The following is a 16,202-nucleotide window of genomic DNA, read 5'->3' as shown; positions in this document are numbered from 1 at the left end:
CTTGGTGGCCAAGTACTCAAAACCCAGGACCTGTCAGCATCATTACTGCTGAAACCTACGGACTACACTGTTGGTTCCTACACTAGCTGGGTTAAATCTGTTTTCCAGTTATTTGTAGAAGCTGCAATCACACCTCCTAACTGTAGCTTATATCTGCCACGGCTTTGCATAACTTTACTCATGCAATTACTTACATAAAATCAAGGATGTGTTTCAGATTCTGAGGCTCTGCCCAGCAATTTCCATATACAGACCTAAGAGGCAAAATTACAGTCTCACAAGTTGGTTTGGATGTGAAAGACTAGAAAATGCACACATTCTTAATTTTTCTCATCTAAATACGTATGTATGCTTGTAAGTATATGCATATATTTGCCAGTAGCATCACAGTGGCACCTTCAGTTTTAACCATCTTTAATCCAGAATGGTTTCAAGCTTCATCATACAGAGTCTAGATGACAGAAGATCCCTGTATTACTCACAAATATAACTATGGCTTCAAGACTTATGCATGACACCTATTACTGGAGGGGAAAGACAAGTAAAATCACATTTGATTTCCATCAACTACTTTTTCCTTTCAGTCGAATACAAAGGACAAGAAAATTCTTCCAACTATGGTTTACTTCTGACTACCAGAATGACAGTCGTCTGATTGCTAATTATCCTTTTCATTATTTTACAAGAACTTCTATTTCAGTGATTTATCTTGTTTCTTAATTAGATCCAGTAATTAAAAAATAAAATAAAATCTCTTCCATAAACGCTGCACTTTTCTTTTAAGCTTGAACAGGGGAAATTTTCAAAGACATAAACATAAATTGGGAATTAATTCCTACTAAAAGTTGCTGAGAATTAGTCTCCTGTCTGAAGCTTCTACCTCTACATAATTTCAGTGAAGACTGTCAAGAAAGAACCTTAAACAGCATCAGTCTGAGCCCTAATCTAGTTAGGAGAGCATTAGTTCAGGCACTGAGAGTTACCTTTGGATTACCATCTGCACTTGGTGATTTAGTTGTCATTACTGCTATAATATCTCTCTTGAAGGGAGGTGAAGTTCAGGTGTTCACTGTCCGATGCTGTCAGGTAATGGCTTAAGCAATCAGTGAGAGAAGCAAAGGCATCTTCTGAATTTAAATGGGTGTTTTACTTTCCTCCATACCTGAGAACTACAGGATTCTAGAACCAGCAGAAAAATCTTTTTTTTTGCACAAAGAGACACATCTGAATTTGATTTAAGACATGGATATATTCTTTCAGAAAAAATGATACCTCCCACCCAAACCTGCATGTGGCATTTCTTTTAAGAGATAACCAGTAACTTTTGAGCACTACATAAAGCAACGACCAAAAACTCCTGCAAACCTTAAAAGTCCTTGTAACGTTCTCCTACCAACATCCTGCAACAAGAGCTCACTTTGTTAAAGGGCTATCACTCAATCCTTATGCACATCAGCTGTAATTAAGAAAAAAAAAAAATCACATGTGAAAGAGGAAATGCAATTAACATTCTCTGTTCACTCTCTGCTACATTGAGCGCAGACCCTCAAAACCATGATTGTGAACAAATTTCTCTCCCTCTGCAGCCACTTCAACTCCTTCCGTATCAAAGGTATCTTTAGTATGGGCCAGGGGAAGGCCCTATGGCAACCTAGATTCATTGATGTAGAATTAATAGTCGTATTTGTTTGTAACAAACCATTAACAAAAGAAAATAGGCTGTCCACTGGATTCCTTGGAATCATACACCATCTATATAATCTCCCTTGCCATAAGTTAATGGCAGAGAGCTTCTTCAGCACACGCTCAGTGTAACTATGTACATATGCATTGGATGAAGCACGGGCAAGGTTGCCAGCTTCAAAGAAGAGAATGCAGAAATGGAAGCTTACTCAGAAGTCATACATACTGGAGGTGTGAGGTAGGAGGGAAGAATAACAGCTCATTCTGAAAGCAAGGAGCACCACACATTCCCAAAATTGACACTGAATATAAAAATAATAAATATATATATAAAAAAAATAATAAAGATACGACTTTCTGGATCTTTTTTATTATTCAGATCAAAGACAACATACAGTTAAGACAGAAGGGCAGATCAATATTTTCCACATAAGTGGATCAGAAGAAATAAGTTTCAGTAACTGAAAGAACTTTGCATTATACCTTCAGTATATCTAATAACAGCTATAACTCTGCCAACTCCCAGCCTTGAAAACTGAGCTTGGCAAAATCTTCAATCTAAAGTAAGTGCATTTGTTTTAAAACTTATTACTGGGAAACATTCTAGAAAGTTAGATTATAACATCACTTTCTTTAAAACAATTGTGTATTATAGATCTGACAGGCTCTGCCAGTAACAAATACACTCTCCCACTCACCAACTGTGGGTAAGAAATTTTGCAAGGCAAATGGACACAAGATTTATTGCCTTCTGCAAATCTTAAAGTTTCATTTACATATATATCTACATACATCAGAAGGTTGCAAAGATGCTCTAAACCCTGCTGTAAGACTCACAGTGAAGCTAAAAAGGCAGACTGAGAAAACAAAGAGGTGTGAGGGCAATTTTTGCCTAATTAATCAGCCTATCTGCACCTTTCCAAATCAGATATAGGTCTACACCTCTTACAAAGCTTTAGCTCCCCTTTCTACCTCTGATTTTACCTGAATTACCACTGACTTGCGGAATCAAACTCTATAATCCAGAGACTGGTTATAAAGCAGGTATGTTTATTCCAGCGTTGCACAGCGCCGGGTGCAAGGGGGATAGCTCCTCCAAACTTGCACACCGTAAGGAGAAAAGTGTGTTACAGATATAGGTCAAGCTAATACATAATCAGTAGTCTCCTCCCCAGTTTGATTACATATTCATTACATTCCCTATGGCCCCATTCCTCGCAACCCCATTCCCCCATTCCCTCTGACCCCATTCCCCGCGACCCTTGTTGTTGTTTTGGGATCACATTCTTCTTCTGTTTTCTTCTTGGTGTTATCTGCTGTTATAGTTCTCCCATGTCAGTGTCGTCGTGCCCGGGTGTATCTAATCCTTCTTCTTGTCAGAGGTCTCCGGACAATTCCTTCTTATCTTTATTGCCCTCTTCTCTGGTTTTCTTTTGACTAAGTGTCTGTAATTCCCCCTTTCTCTGTCCTCCCTTAACATAAACTATCTATCTGTAACTACCCTTTGCCTTAGTGAGGCCCCTTTTCCCTTTCTGTAGCAAAATGCTCCCCTTTCAGCTACTATGGAGTCCTTCTTCACTATTCACCACAGTACTTGATGATGTTTCCTCTTCCTAGGGGAACTCAACTTGGCTGACTCATGAAAAAAACTTCTCCATGGGGGCCCTGCCAAATGTGCTGCACAGAGAAGTGGTGAAGTTTTCATCCCTGGTGCTGTTCAAGATCCACGTGGACATGGCACTGAGGGGCATGGTGGGAATGGGCGGGCAGTTGGACCAGGTGTAGAAGTCTTTTCCAACTTCAAGAATTAGCTATTATTGGTCACCATTTGCTTTATTATAAGGCTTCACAGAATGCAATGTATTCTCACTTTAGCTTAGCTAACCATATGCTGAATCTGATAAAACCAGATTACTCACAAACATAACTTCAATGGCAGAGATGATAAACAGAGTTCTATTTAGGCTTCTGTGGAAGCAGTTTCTTTACTATGAATACTTGCAACTTTGCTTTGTCTAGTAATTGAAACACTAAAAACATCAAACATCTTGCTTGATTTCTTCTAAAGCACTAACAAGTTTTAGTGCTCATAAAGGATTTTTTTCCACTATGTACTTGGAAGCAGATGTGCTAAAAGATGTCAGGCCAGCTTCCTCACGCAGAAGTTAAGAAATGGTAGGTATCTTTCCCTTAAACAGCAAAGAAAAGCTACCTTAATACTGGGCTGCCAGATGTCCTGTGGCAGGCAGCACTTCAGGAATAAGAGAAGGGCATTTCCTTCAACCTGTTGTACTGCAAACATATCTTACAGGGGATTTACACACACTGCAGCATACACTACCAAACACAATTCTCCCAAATACACTTTCAAAAGGCACCTAAATCCCAGCAAAGAAAACAAAAAAGACAAGAGAAACTAACATTTTTCACAGTGGATCTCCCATTACCTTCCCTGTGTTTCAACACTGGTAGCAAAAGACAGCCGTAGTTCCAGCTGCCTGCAACTTAATACAAACCATTAAGCAAAAGCATGTCTTTCCATTCCTGCAGACAAAATGATCCATCACAGAAAAAGATCACTCAAGAATTGGCAAAGGACTGCTTGAAAGGGAAGAAAAAGTAGGAAAGAGAAAGTAGTCCACGTAACAAAGGAGGAATAGAATTATTTTTAATAAATCTTCTCAAAGTTTATGGAGATTGTGCTTTATTAAACATTCATCAAGTCTGGTGCATTCTTCACTTAAGTTAATTAGCTAGAAGGATAGCTTCCCTCTGACTGGCTCAATGTAAGCCGTACCACGAGTAAAAGTGGGAATAGCTGACTGCATGAGGTTCCTTCCAAATTGAATTATTGATGATCTGTGACTTGATGGTAAGCATTAAGAGATTCATAAGATTTCCTGCTGGACATCTGGAGACCTGTGAGTATAAGACTGTCAGTATTTGTATAGCAATATCAAAGTGACTTTGCAGGAGAAAGAAAAGACAACGCAGTTACAGGGAAGCTCTTAAGAGCTAGGCAGACAGACATGTACAGCATATGAGACAAAACCAGACATGATACTTGGGAAGAAAAAGCTTGCAGACTAATGTCTTTAAAAATACCTTCAGCCATCTACTTTTTTTTTCCCCCTATTCTTAAATCTGTTTATTTTAAGATGACATTACATACATGACTGGTCACAGACTTCTTAAGAATCTAAGTACAAGAACATACCCGAACCCAGTGGTTAAGAGGGAATTATACCAGAGGCATTGTAACCTAGATCTGAGACTCAAGGGATTTTGAAATTTTGCCTAAGAAGAGGTAAGGACATTGGATCTAACCTTTGAGACAAAAAGAGAACAGAGGCGCACAAGCCCCTCAAGCCATGCAAACCAGCTGTGATAGTCACCAGATAGTGAAAATGTGGGTCATTGTCAGTATATTCAGGTATGAAATAGAACTGATGTATTTAGTTTCCTCCTCCCTCTTTATTTTTAATTAAGAACATTTTTCTTCTTATATTTAGAAAGTAATAAAGAAACAACAGAATCAGCATTACTTCATTGTCTAACAAAAGTTATGATACTAACTTATTCATTCATTGCAAACAAATTTATTGATTTAAGGCTCATTCATAAGAGACACTTAAAGCATCTTGAAAGTACATTTCTTCCTCCTTGCTCTTCTCTGAAGACAGGTAAACTCAGTCAAGTCAGATTAAGTTTCACATTGTCACTGTGGCAATGTTTGGGTTTCAGGCAGTAACAATTTTGTTGTCCTTTAAAATAAGTTTATCACTATTACTTTTTTTTTTTCCCCCCTTCCCTCCTTATTTTAAGGAAAACAACTTATTTTACAGCACTTATATACAGGCTCATTTTAAAGCTTACATATTCTTACTTCAAGGACAGACAAAGCTGGCAGTTGTCCACCAAGAGAGTTAGAGGCAGTAAAAGTAAAATTCACAACATAAAGAGTTTACTATTCACTAAACACAATTATGACCCAGAAGAAAATGGGCAAACTGGAAGGAGTGATGACAGTAATTCTTTACCAGTCTACTAGAAATTTCTGCAGCATTCCTGTCTACCCCAGGAAAGAAGATAAAACCTTTTTCTGCATTTTCTCATTGCAAGAAACACCGAGAAGACCTGCAAAACATTCCTGTTAACAACACTTGGGAGAAAGACAGCACGGTGCTCGTGATTCTCAGGAATGGAAAAAGCACGAGCATTGACAATAGAGCACACGTTTCGATATTATGCACTTAGCTACTGATATCAGCAGTAGAAACCCCTACTAGACAGACCCTAAAACCTTAACAAGTTCTACATGTACTGAACCCATTTCTTCCCCACCTGCACACTGAATATTTAGTTTTAGATTTTAATTAAATCTTCCAGAACACCTCTGTGCTTCATAAGCACAAATCCCACTTGGAATGACATTTATCCTCATGAGTCATTTCCAGAGACAGTTAGTATAGCATCTGACAGATGTGTTACTGTAGCATGGCATAAAGTTTCTGAAAAGAATTGTGGAGAAGTAATAAAGGTTTTTGCCCTGCAATTCACAGGAAAGATCACATTTAGGTATGCAATGATGTATTTTTATGCATACATATCTATATCTATCTATCTATATATACATAAATGGGTATCATCCTATGATTTCTAAAAAATAAAAATAAACATTTTCAAAACAGAGAACTGAATTTTCAAGGCAGGACTTAGAGTATTCACTTCCATACTTTCACACTGCATTGACTGTGTGCAATTGGACATGTCTCTAAACAAATTCCTACTGTTATCCACACACATTCCAGTACAACTCCACGTTTTATAATTTATTCTGTGTATTTAATACCACAAAACAGCCCTGCTCTCATAGAATCAAAAGTTCAGAAAGGACCTACAAGATTATCTAGTCCAACTGTCCTTCCATTACCATTGCTACCACCAGCCACTAAACCATATCTTGAAGCTCCTCATCCAGACACCTTTTGGACACTGCCAAGGATGGTGACCCCACCACCTCCCTGGGCAGGCCATTCCAATGCCTGACCAGTCTCTGAGAGAAAAAGTTTTTCCTTATGTCCAATCTAAACCTCCCCTAGTACAATTTGTGGCAATTTCCTCAAATCCTGTTTGTTGACTGCTGAAAAGAGGCCAAACCCCTCCTGTCATGGTTTTGCAATTTTGTAATTTTGCTATCAGTATTCCACATCATAACATCATGTTAAGCATAGATAATTTTGACGAATCTGCTGCTCACAGAAAGAAGACTACATGTCCCAGGGAGCACCACGGTCAGTCATATGACCAGGACTATATAATCTCACTTCAGTGCTGGACTCGCTCTCTCGGATCCTGCCAGCCATGGGGGAGTGTGTGGAAGCGTTCCAGCCGTTTCGCCTAGAGTTACAGTAGGCCTCTCGGCTTCGGGACTCACTCTCTCTTATTTCACTTGATTCGTTAGCCTTAATTCCAATTATATTGCATTATATTGTGTTATTCTGTATTCCGATATAGTATTTAGTAAAATAGTGTGCCTCCTTAGATCGCTGCCGCTGTATTTATTTTCTCTTTCCTTGTTTTCTTTTCCTTTTGGGATAGCGGCCCTGCAGGCCGTCTATACCCCTGTCATGGGTGCCGGTAGATTTTAGGGTAACCTTTGACATAATTGGTGGAGGATGCGGGCAGATTGCCAGCAAAAGTGGGCATAATTTGGGCAAAAAGTAGGCAAAAACTGCAAAAGCTGCTGTTTTTCCTGCTGTTCTTTTAGCTTTTACCGAGCTACGAGATTTTTTTTTTTTCGTTAAGGAGCTATCTGAAGTTTACGTTTCTGCACCTGGGAGCTTGACCTTGAAAGTCCAGGCGGACTGCCAATACCCCGGAATATTTTGTAAACTTTTAGCTCTGCTATCTCGTCACTGAAGAGAGGAAAAAAAAAATGTGTGCTCTGTTAAAACTGCTAGTAAAACTGCTTTTCAGGGTGCTGTATGCTCCTCGTCCCTTCCCTGAATCCTTAGTGCAGTTTTTGAATGCCCATTTGACCACACTGTTAATTTCCCTGAACATACTGTTGGTTATTTTATTAATCTCACTCAGTATCTGGATTTATAACATTCTGAGGAAGTCTTCCCCAGAACCAGAGAATACTGAGTGGCAGGGAGTGTGGAGAGACTTTGAGGAGACTTTAAAAAGGCAGACATCTTCAGTGTCATGGAGCTTTACTCCTGAACACTTGAAGAATCCTGAGAGCTTAATCGCATATTTGAGGCAGGAATGTTGCGGCACAGGCAGATCTCAGGAGGCACAAATGATTTGGGGCCTGGCTAATGCCTATTGGGCCTTATTCAATTTTGAAGCTGAGAGAGAGAGTCTCAGAGCTGAAAAGGCAGAGAGGGAAAAAGTTTCTGAAGCTGAGATAGAGAGTCTCAGAACTGAGATGGAGAGTCTCAGAGCTGAGAGAAATGACCTCCTATATCAGCGTGACACCCTCCGGTCCGAACTTGATGCCCTCTGGTCCAGGCAAGACACACCCCAGTCTGAGCGAGACGCCCTTCGGTCTGAGCGAGATGCCCTTCGGTCCGAGCGTGACACTCTCCAGTCCGAGCGTGACACTCTCCAGTCCGAGCGTGACACCCTCCAGTCTGGACATGACACTCTCCAGTCCAAGCGCAACGCCCTCCAGTCTGAGCACGACGCCCTCCAGTCTGAGTGTAACAACCTCCGGTCAGAGCAAGGCTCCTTCCCGAGCCCAGGCGAGGCAGCCTGTAGCGGAGCAGCGCAACCCCAAGCGGACGTCACCGGTCTCAGCTCTCCCGGTGGGTCTGTTCCATATCTGGAAGGGGTTGGTGCGTTTCCAGGCTGAGCAGGCGCCCACCGCTATGGCCATGGGGCAGGAGAACTGCACTGCCCCCATCCAGCCCACTGGAGGCCCGGCTGTCCGGCATGAGGGGTGGCCTTAGATGTGGCTGAACAGGAGAGGTGGCCAATGCTTCATCTTTATACTGATTCATGGACGGTGGCAAATGTCTTATGGGGGTGGTTGCAGCAGTGGGAACAAAACAACTGGCAACGACAAAGAGGTAAACCTATTTGGGCTGCTGAACTGTGGAAAAACATTGCTGCCCAAATAAGAAACATTGTTGTAAAGGTGTGCCATGTAGATGCTCATGTGCCTAAGAGTAAGGCTACTGAAGAACATCAAAATAACCATCAGGTTGATCGAGCTGCCAAAATTGAGGTGGCTCAAATAGACTTGGACTGGCAGAACAAGGCCGAATTATTCCTAGCTTGATGGGCCCATGAGACCTCGGGCCATCAAGCAAGAGATGCAACATATAAGTGGTCCAGAGACCGAGGGGTGGACTTAATTATGCATGCTATTGCTCAGGTCATTCATGACTGTGAAATATGCATCATAATTAAACAAGCCAAGAGGAGGAAACCTTTTTGGGGGGAAGGGCGATGGCAAAAATATAAATATGGGGAGGCATGGTAGGTTGATTATATCACCTTGCCATGATCTCGCAATGGTAAGCGTTATGTGCTCACCATGGTGGAGGCAACCACTGGGTGGCTTGAAACGTACGCAGTACCCCATGCTATCACCCGAAATACCATATTAGGGCTGGAGAAGCAAGTTCTATGGAGGCATGGTACTCCAGACACTGCCCCAGCAGTTCCACTCCTATCCCTGTCACCTGGGCATGAAGCAGAAGCCCATGGTGAGGATGGTGTGGATGTGCCAAGTGAGCCACCCCGCAGTGAGGGGGGTCATCCTGCAGCCACGAGGCCTGAGTTCACTGTTCCCCTACGAGGGTTTGGAGCTGAACTCTCCAGGCCAGGATGTGAAGCTGCTGGCACAATCGTGTGCCCCGGTGGTGCGGTGGTAGAAGTGCCACTTGCAACACCGGAGGCCTGGGTTCGAATCCCCTCTGTGGTGCAAGTGGTAGAAGTGCCGCTCTGCTACACAGAGGGCTCAAATCCCGGGAGTTGGACTCAATGATCTCTAAGGTCCCTTCCAACTTGCACAATACTGTGATACTGTGATCACCTGCTGGGGAGTTTCTTGATGAGCCTCTCCTTGATGCTTCTGTTCCAGTGAAGGGAATGGATGACTTGGAGGATGGCCATACCACCAGCAGTGATGCTGGTCTGCTTCTCCCCTCTGCTTATGCTCTGGGCTCCTGACCTGACATCCAGATTGATGGAGACAGAGGAGGACAGTCCCGAGAAGTCCTCCGTGCAGCAGCCCTGTAGCTTAGGGAAAGGATGAGTGCACCTTGATGTGGGGGAGGCCCCACTACTGCTGCCTTTCCCCTTTTTCTCCCTCCACCGTTATCATGTTCCTCTTTCCGGCAGTTTTGCCATTTCTCGAGTTAGTAAATAATAGTGTGTTAAGTTACGGAGTTTTATTTTCAGCCTAAGGATTTGCATGAAAATAGATATAAATTGTTAAGAAAATAAGGTTGCTGATTGCTCACGACTATATATATGTGTGTGTGTGTATAATAAGCATAATGTAATGATGTAGAATAAGGGGTGGAATGTCATGGTTTTGCAATTTTGTAATTTTGCTATCAGTATTCCACATCATAACATCATGTTAAGCATAGATAATTTTGACGAATCTGCTGCTCACAGAAAGAAGACTACATGTCCCAGGGAGCACCACGGTCAGTCATATGACCAGGACTATATAATCTCACTTCAGTGCTGGACTCGCTCTCTCGGATCCTGCCAGCCATGGGGGAGTGTGTGGAAGCGTTCCAGCCGTTTCGCCTAGAGTTACAGTAGGCCTCTCGGCTTCGGGACTCACTCTCTCTTATTTCACTTGATTCGTTAGCCTTAATTCCAATTATATTGCATTATATTGTGTTATTCTGTATTCCGATATAGTATTTAGTAAAATAGTGTGCCTCCTTAGATCGCTGCCGCTGTATTTATTTTCTCTTTCCTTGTTTTCTTTTCCTTTTGGGATAGCGGCCCTGCAGGCCGTCTATACCCCTGTCATGGGTGCCGGTAGATTTTAGGGTAACCTTTGACACCTCCTCATCACAATCTCCCTTTAGGAAGCTGTAGAGTACAGCAGGGTCTCCTCTGAGCCTTCTCTTCCCAAGACTAAACAATCCCAGCTCCCTGAACTGCTGTACATAAGATTTGCGCTCCAGCCCCTGTGCTCCAGCCCCCCTGCTCTCAAGCAGAGGCCTGTAGTTCAAGATGACTGCAAACTTCACTCCCCCACCAAAACAGCCACCTTAACTTGGTTTGCTATGCACACTGCTATTTCTCCCATGCACCCTATCACCACAACCAAAGAAAAAGAATTTCCCAGTTCAGCTAGCTGAACCAACTTTTATATAACCCCGATAGGAGAAAGAGCTTTTGATGCAAGAATCACCAAGTTGATTATCTAGCTCCTTCCCACTGTCAGTAATACACTCCTTACATTGTTAGTCTAGACTGCTTGATGCAGTTTGCAGAAACAGAAACTCTCCTGTTGTTCCAGACCAATGAAGATGCTTGGTTCTGGAGCGACTGCTCAGTACCAGCTAGCAATGTTTAAAAAAACAAAGAAATAAATGCAAGAGCATTCCCTCCCCCTACTAAAGAGACAAAAGCCACCTTATCTAGTTATACAGCACAGATGGAGACTTTTAGGTTAAAAAATTATCATGCAGCCTTTAATACAAGGTCCTATTTTCACTCATTTACAACTCTGCCAACTTCAACCATTAGAGATTAGGAGATTTGTCTGCTCTCTGCCTCCCTGCGCATTGATTTTGTTCAGGTTGTTACACTGTGCTTTGTACTCTGAAATGTAGGACAAGGATATCACTTGTATAATTTCATTGCTAGTGGCTGAGCTTTGTAACATCTCCCATCATGAATCACTGAGTGGCAAGATTTTGTTTCACCACCTCACATCAGAGGACAAGAAATCTAATAAAGGAGGTCAGCCATCATGCTAATCTTGTAGGTGTCTCAGGATGTTTTAGAGAAAGAAATAAGTTACAGACACAGCCACCCAGATGCCCAAGATGAAACAGCATGCAAAACAGAAAATTACATTTCTAATTGATAAATGCCTAAGAAATTGATTCCAACTCAAGCTTCAAACTGTCAAGTCAAGTCATTTTGTAGGGTAGAACACTTGCTTGCTATCTCCTATAGGAAATGCCTGCAAAACAGGGATAACTAACAGCCACATAGGAAGCTGGATTTAATGGTCTCACACATTTTCTGTGTGATCATTAAATAACTTAACAATTAGACTCAGTATTGTATTACTACTAAATTACTAAATACCTATGTTTATTGTTTCATTAATTTTCTTTTCATGGAAGCAAAATGCTCCAATGAGGATGAGAATTTCATTGCGCTAAACTCAGCAAGCACTCAAAAGCAGCGATCTGTCATTTTTACTATTTTCTAAATACTTCAGTACATATTTCGAACAAAATTACAAAACAGAAAAATATCCAAGACATTCCAATATTGATTTCCCACTTTCAGCTACTGATTATTCCTCTCTCATATCTTGAGATCAATAGGGCTTTTCAATAGCATCTAGTATCAGCAGACCCCAACTCTGGCTCAGACTGCCAGCCACAGCGCTGGGATTTCAGAGGTGTGTAACATGCACCTCCATTATCTCTCAGAGTCCTTTGTGGAAACTTTGAAAGAATCAATGTTGCTACACAAAGCTAAGAAGCAGAGTTTTTCTCCTACAACATACAGGCACATCACTGTCACGTAACTTGATGTGTGAAGGAACAGAAAACCTGGCACTGCGTTTAGCCCTGTGGCTCAACTTGTACCCTCTCTCACTATGCCTGAAGGACCACGCAGTTGTTATAGATGTATTCTTCCACCATCTGTGTCTGCATTTCTGAAGGAATAAATCAAAGTCCAAAAAAGAAAATGCTGGAACTACTGGAAAATATGAAGAGATTTAGCAAAAAGCAGAACTTAGGAGCTACAACAGTGGGTCTCGTACAATGAAAGGGTAAAAGTTTCTAAAAAAAATTATACCAATCATAAACACAATCAGGCAGAAACCTTTTATACTGCCTCCAGCATACAAGGAAACATCAGTCTTTTCTCCTAGATGAGAACATGGCCACATCACATTGATCCCTGCATCAATCATTCCAAGTAAAATTATCGTAATTAACTGTAATTTAGTCACAAAATGGAAACAGTTTTTCCAAAAAAAATCTCTATTCCAGCTTGGCAGAACACAGCAACCTTCCTATCGGCAGGAGACTTGCTGAGTGTGAGTTTCCAACCCAGGTGCAAAGGAGTCTCTCATCGAGTCCTCCAAACATGCCCCTGCTGTTGTCCCAAGGTCCTAGCAGTCAGTGAGGCAAAGAGTTCCATCAGTAACGGGTCATCATCCTTGAGCTGGCCACAGTCCACCAAAGAAGCTGCTTTCTTCAGCCAATGTACGTTTCAAGACTGTAGATAACAGCCAGGAATAAAACCTCATCTTCAGGTGATAGAGGAATCAGCTACATACTAAGCATCAAAGGAGGCTGTGCCGATTTTACCTTTGCTTCACATCACTGGAATCCATATCATTTATAATACTTCCCAAGATGCCTGCAAATGGGCCATGCACATAAAACCACGAAAATGCACCAACCCTTCCCACTGCTGAAAAATAAAAAATAAAAATCCATACCTTTCCTCAACTACAGAAGAGCCCAGATGCAACAGTTACAGAAAGCCTTTTACAGACTTTATTACACAGACATATCATCCTTAACAATGCTTACATATGACAGTGACTGGCAGTACTAGAAGTCCAGAGACAAGACAGAAGTGGCACACAAAATTCACCATAGGAAGCCATTCAGAGAAAGCACCTGTCTGTCAGGTTTACTGGCTTGCATGCTATGAACGGTCAAGAGTTCACAAACAGTTGGACTGATCACAACAGACACGACTGAGGAAACAAACAGTAGGTTAAATTTCTCCAGGAGGAAAGTAAAATATATATATGTATTTTAAATCTAATGAAATTAGCAGAAGTCTCTAAAGTGAATTTCAAGACAATAGTAGTATCTGCACACATAGATTGCTTCTGTCTGAGAAGTATCAATTCTGTCTTATAACTTGCAGCACTCATTTTAGCAATACCAAGTTCGCCAGACTTTTCAGTTAGCTGTCCACTTCCCAGACATACATGCTTGTTTGGCCTGCACAAAAAACACAAGAGATGATAACTGTCAAGCCCTTACCTCGTTGCTGGGGCAATGAGTTCTAATAGAGATTCTCATACCTCCTTAGGAATCATTAGCTTTTATGAGACAGTTTTCTGTCTCAGAGACTTGCTAAATGCAATAACCAAAATCTTAGGCCAGTTCTCACCCAATCTCCATTCCTCAGCTTTACTGCTGAGAACACTGTCCTGGAAATGGTATCCTTTGTTATCAACATAGGCCATGCTTTCAACTGCTTTGTTTTGTTCAGCTCTTCCTTCTCATGCTTACACTTCCATCCATGCCACATTCATGAAAAATGTATGATTTCTCTTACAAATTTCCACTTCTACATCAGCAGAGGTCAAGTGTGTCTAAGGGTGCTGTTATTTATCATTTTCTAGACATGTACTGATGTTTACCAGTCTTGACAGATAGATCTGAGGTTTCAGCAGTCCTGAACTCATCATAAACGAAGGCCAGCCATGATGGTAAAATAATTTCCTCTAAAACTCTAAGATGACAGTAACCATTTTTTGTCTTTAAATTTCCACAGGGCATAAATACATATGCCAAGTGTTGCTCTTCCCCTGCAGCAGTACCAGTGGTTCCAGTAAATGAATACTGATAGCTTGTCCAAGAGGACAGCACTTCAGTCATTCAGGCACAATCATTTAATTCACTCAGCCTATAATTTTACAGCACCAGGTACTGACTTTATGAAATTGATACTATCAAAAGTTAGAAAAAAAAAAATGCATGTTTAACTAAATATATATTTAATTTTTTGTTTTACAAGAATCCTTCAGAAGTTCCCAGTCAGGCACACAAGAAAGATCTACACATTTGGAGTCTAGGCCAGCAGTCACTCCAGCAGACCACCCTCTTTATGATACTGTGCTTACTGACTTGGGTCCAATACCCCCTTTGCAAATGAATTTACAGTAATGAATCATCTACCCCCTGTAATATCAATTTGAATTGGAAATAGAGTTCACAAGATGAAGGCAGTACTTTAGGCATGAACCTTTAGCAATACACTAGGGAGCAAAACTTTGAACTTGTGGCTAATTACTGATTGGTATGCTGGTTCTACATGTAAAAATCGCTACTGCTTCAGCATGCACAGTGACAGCTCCAATTAATAGACAGAAAAACAATTCTTGGCAGAGAAAGCAAAACATGGCCAAACATACTAATGCAGCAGTCTACTCTAGAATTCACAAGTCTGGATTAGGTAAATATTTTTAAGCCTACATCACGTTAGAAGAGAACTTAAAAAAAAAGAAAAAAACAGCAATTTACAGCTGATTACAGGATCTAAACTTCTTTTAAGATGAAGAAACTGATCTTGTTTTTTCCCCATTCGTGTTTGCAAATTTAATAGAAGCAAAGAAATCCTTGTGCTATAAATCAGCAGGCCACCTCTCATGCTGTAGGTGATATGGAATGGCTCTAGCACAAATGAAGATAAAAGGCAAGTCAGAGTGCACTTCTGGTTTGGTCAAGAGTTACACCTTTTCTAAAGGAAGCAAACTCATTCCTTTAGTAGCCCTTCAAAGCAGCACAATCTTGTCCATCCATTCACAGAAAATTAAACAGATTTTTATAACATGAGCTGTTCAATTACTTATATCAGAATGAGATGAGTATAAAATGAAAAATAAACATCTCCATTGAAGGGGAAAGGGTACTTCCAATCCTAGAAATACTCACATAGCTTGCTTTACAGAAGCATGTCAAACACAACAGAAAATCACACATTGGTAAAATAGGCTGAGAAAAATCTTGCATAACAGAACACCATGAGAAGGTCAAGAAAACTTTTCTTTTTTTAAGTCCTTGTTAACAGTGACAGAAAGTAGTTAAAAGCATCAGTAGATCTAAAGAGAACTCCATAAAAGTGCGCTTCAGTACTGTTTTACCTACTGAAGAGATCCCTTGAGGATAACAGATGACTACTCATCTTCTGAGATTGGTGCTGACTGAGATCCGTTCTTCAGTGTGAGTTTCACTGAGAGCAGAAAGCTGATCACACACTCCACAGATGTCAGCTGGGGGTGGCTCTAGTCAGATGCCTACCCCAAAAACAGAACACTTAAGGCTGAGATGCTTTGGGATCAGGCCAGTCTTGTAGTGTTCCTTCTTCCTCCTCTCTCTCTATTTCCTTCACGCTCCTATAAAAATGATCTAGGCAGCCACAGGGGTGCAGTGACCAATTATAAATCTCTCTGAAAACTACATTTGAAATTGTAAAGGATCTTCCATTACTACCAGAAAAGCATTTTTATTCTAGCTTTATACAGCTAGTGAAGG

General features: G+C 41.1%; 1 protein-coding gene across 2 annotated transcripts in view; it reads right to left on the bottom strand.

Moving 5' to 3' along the window:
- Positions 1-16,202, bottom strand: part of LARGE1 (LARGE xylosyl- and glucuronyltransferase 1) — a 312,296-nt gene that overhangs the window by 278,995 nt on the left and 17,099 nt on the right. The window contains exon 3 of one of the 2 annotated variants that reach the window (XM_072326861.1): positions 195-254. The exons of the other annotated variant lie outside the window; for it this stretch is intronic. The gene's annotated coding sequence lies outside the window, so the exon portion shown is untranslated. The remainder of the gene's footprint in view (positions 1-194; positions 255-16,202) is intronic. 2 annotated transcript variants of the gene reach the window in all.

Source organism: Excalfactoria chinensis, chromosome 1 (genome assembly GCF_039878825.1).
Source record: "Excalfactoria chinensis isolate bCotChi1 chromosome 1, bCotChi1.hap2, whole genome shotgun sequence".
In the NCBI taxonomy this organism is placed as follows: Eukaryota; Metazoa; Chordata; class Aves; order Galliformes; family Phasianidae; genus Excalfactoria; species Excalfactoria chinensis.
The sequence above is the reverse complement of the archived record's forward strand: the minus strand, read 5'-3'. Positions and strand labels throughout refer to the sequence as shown.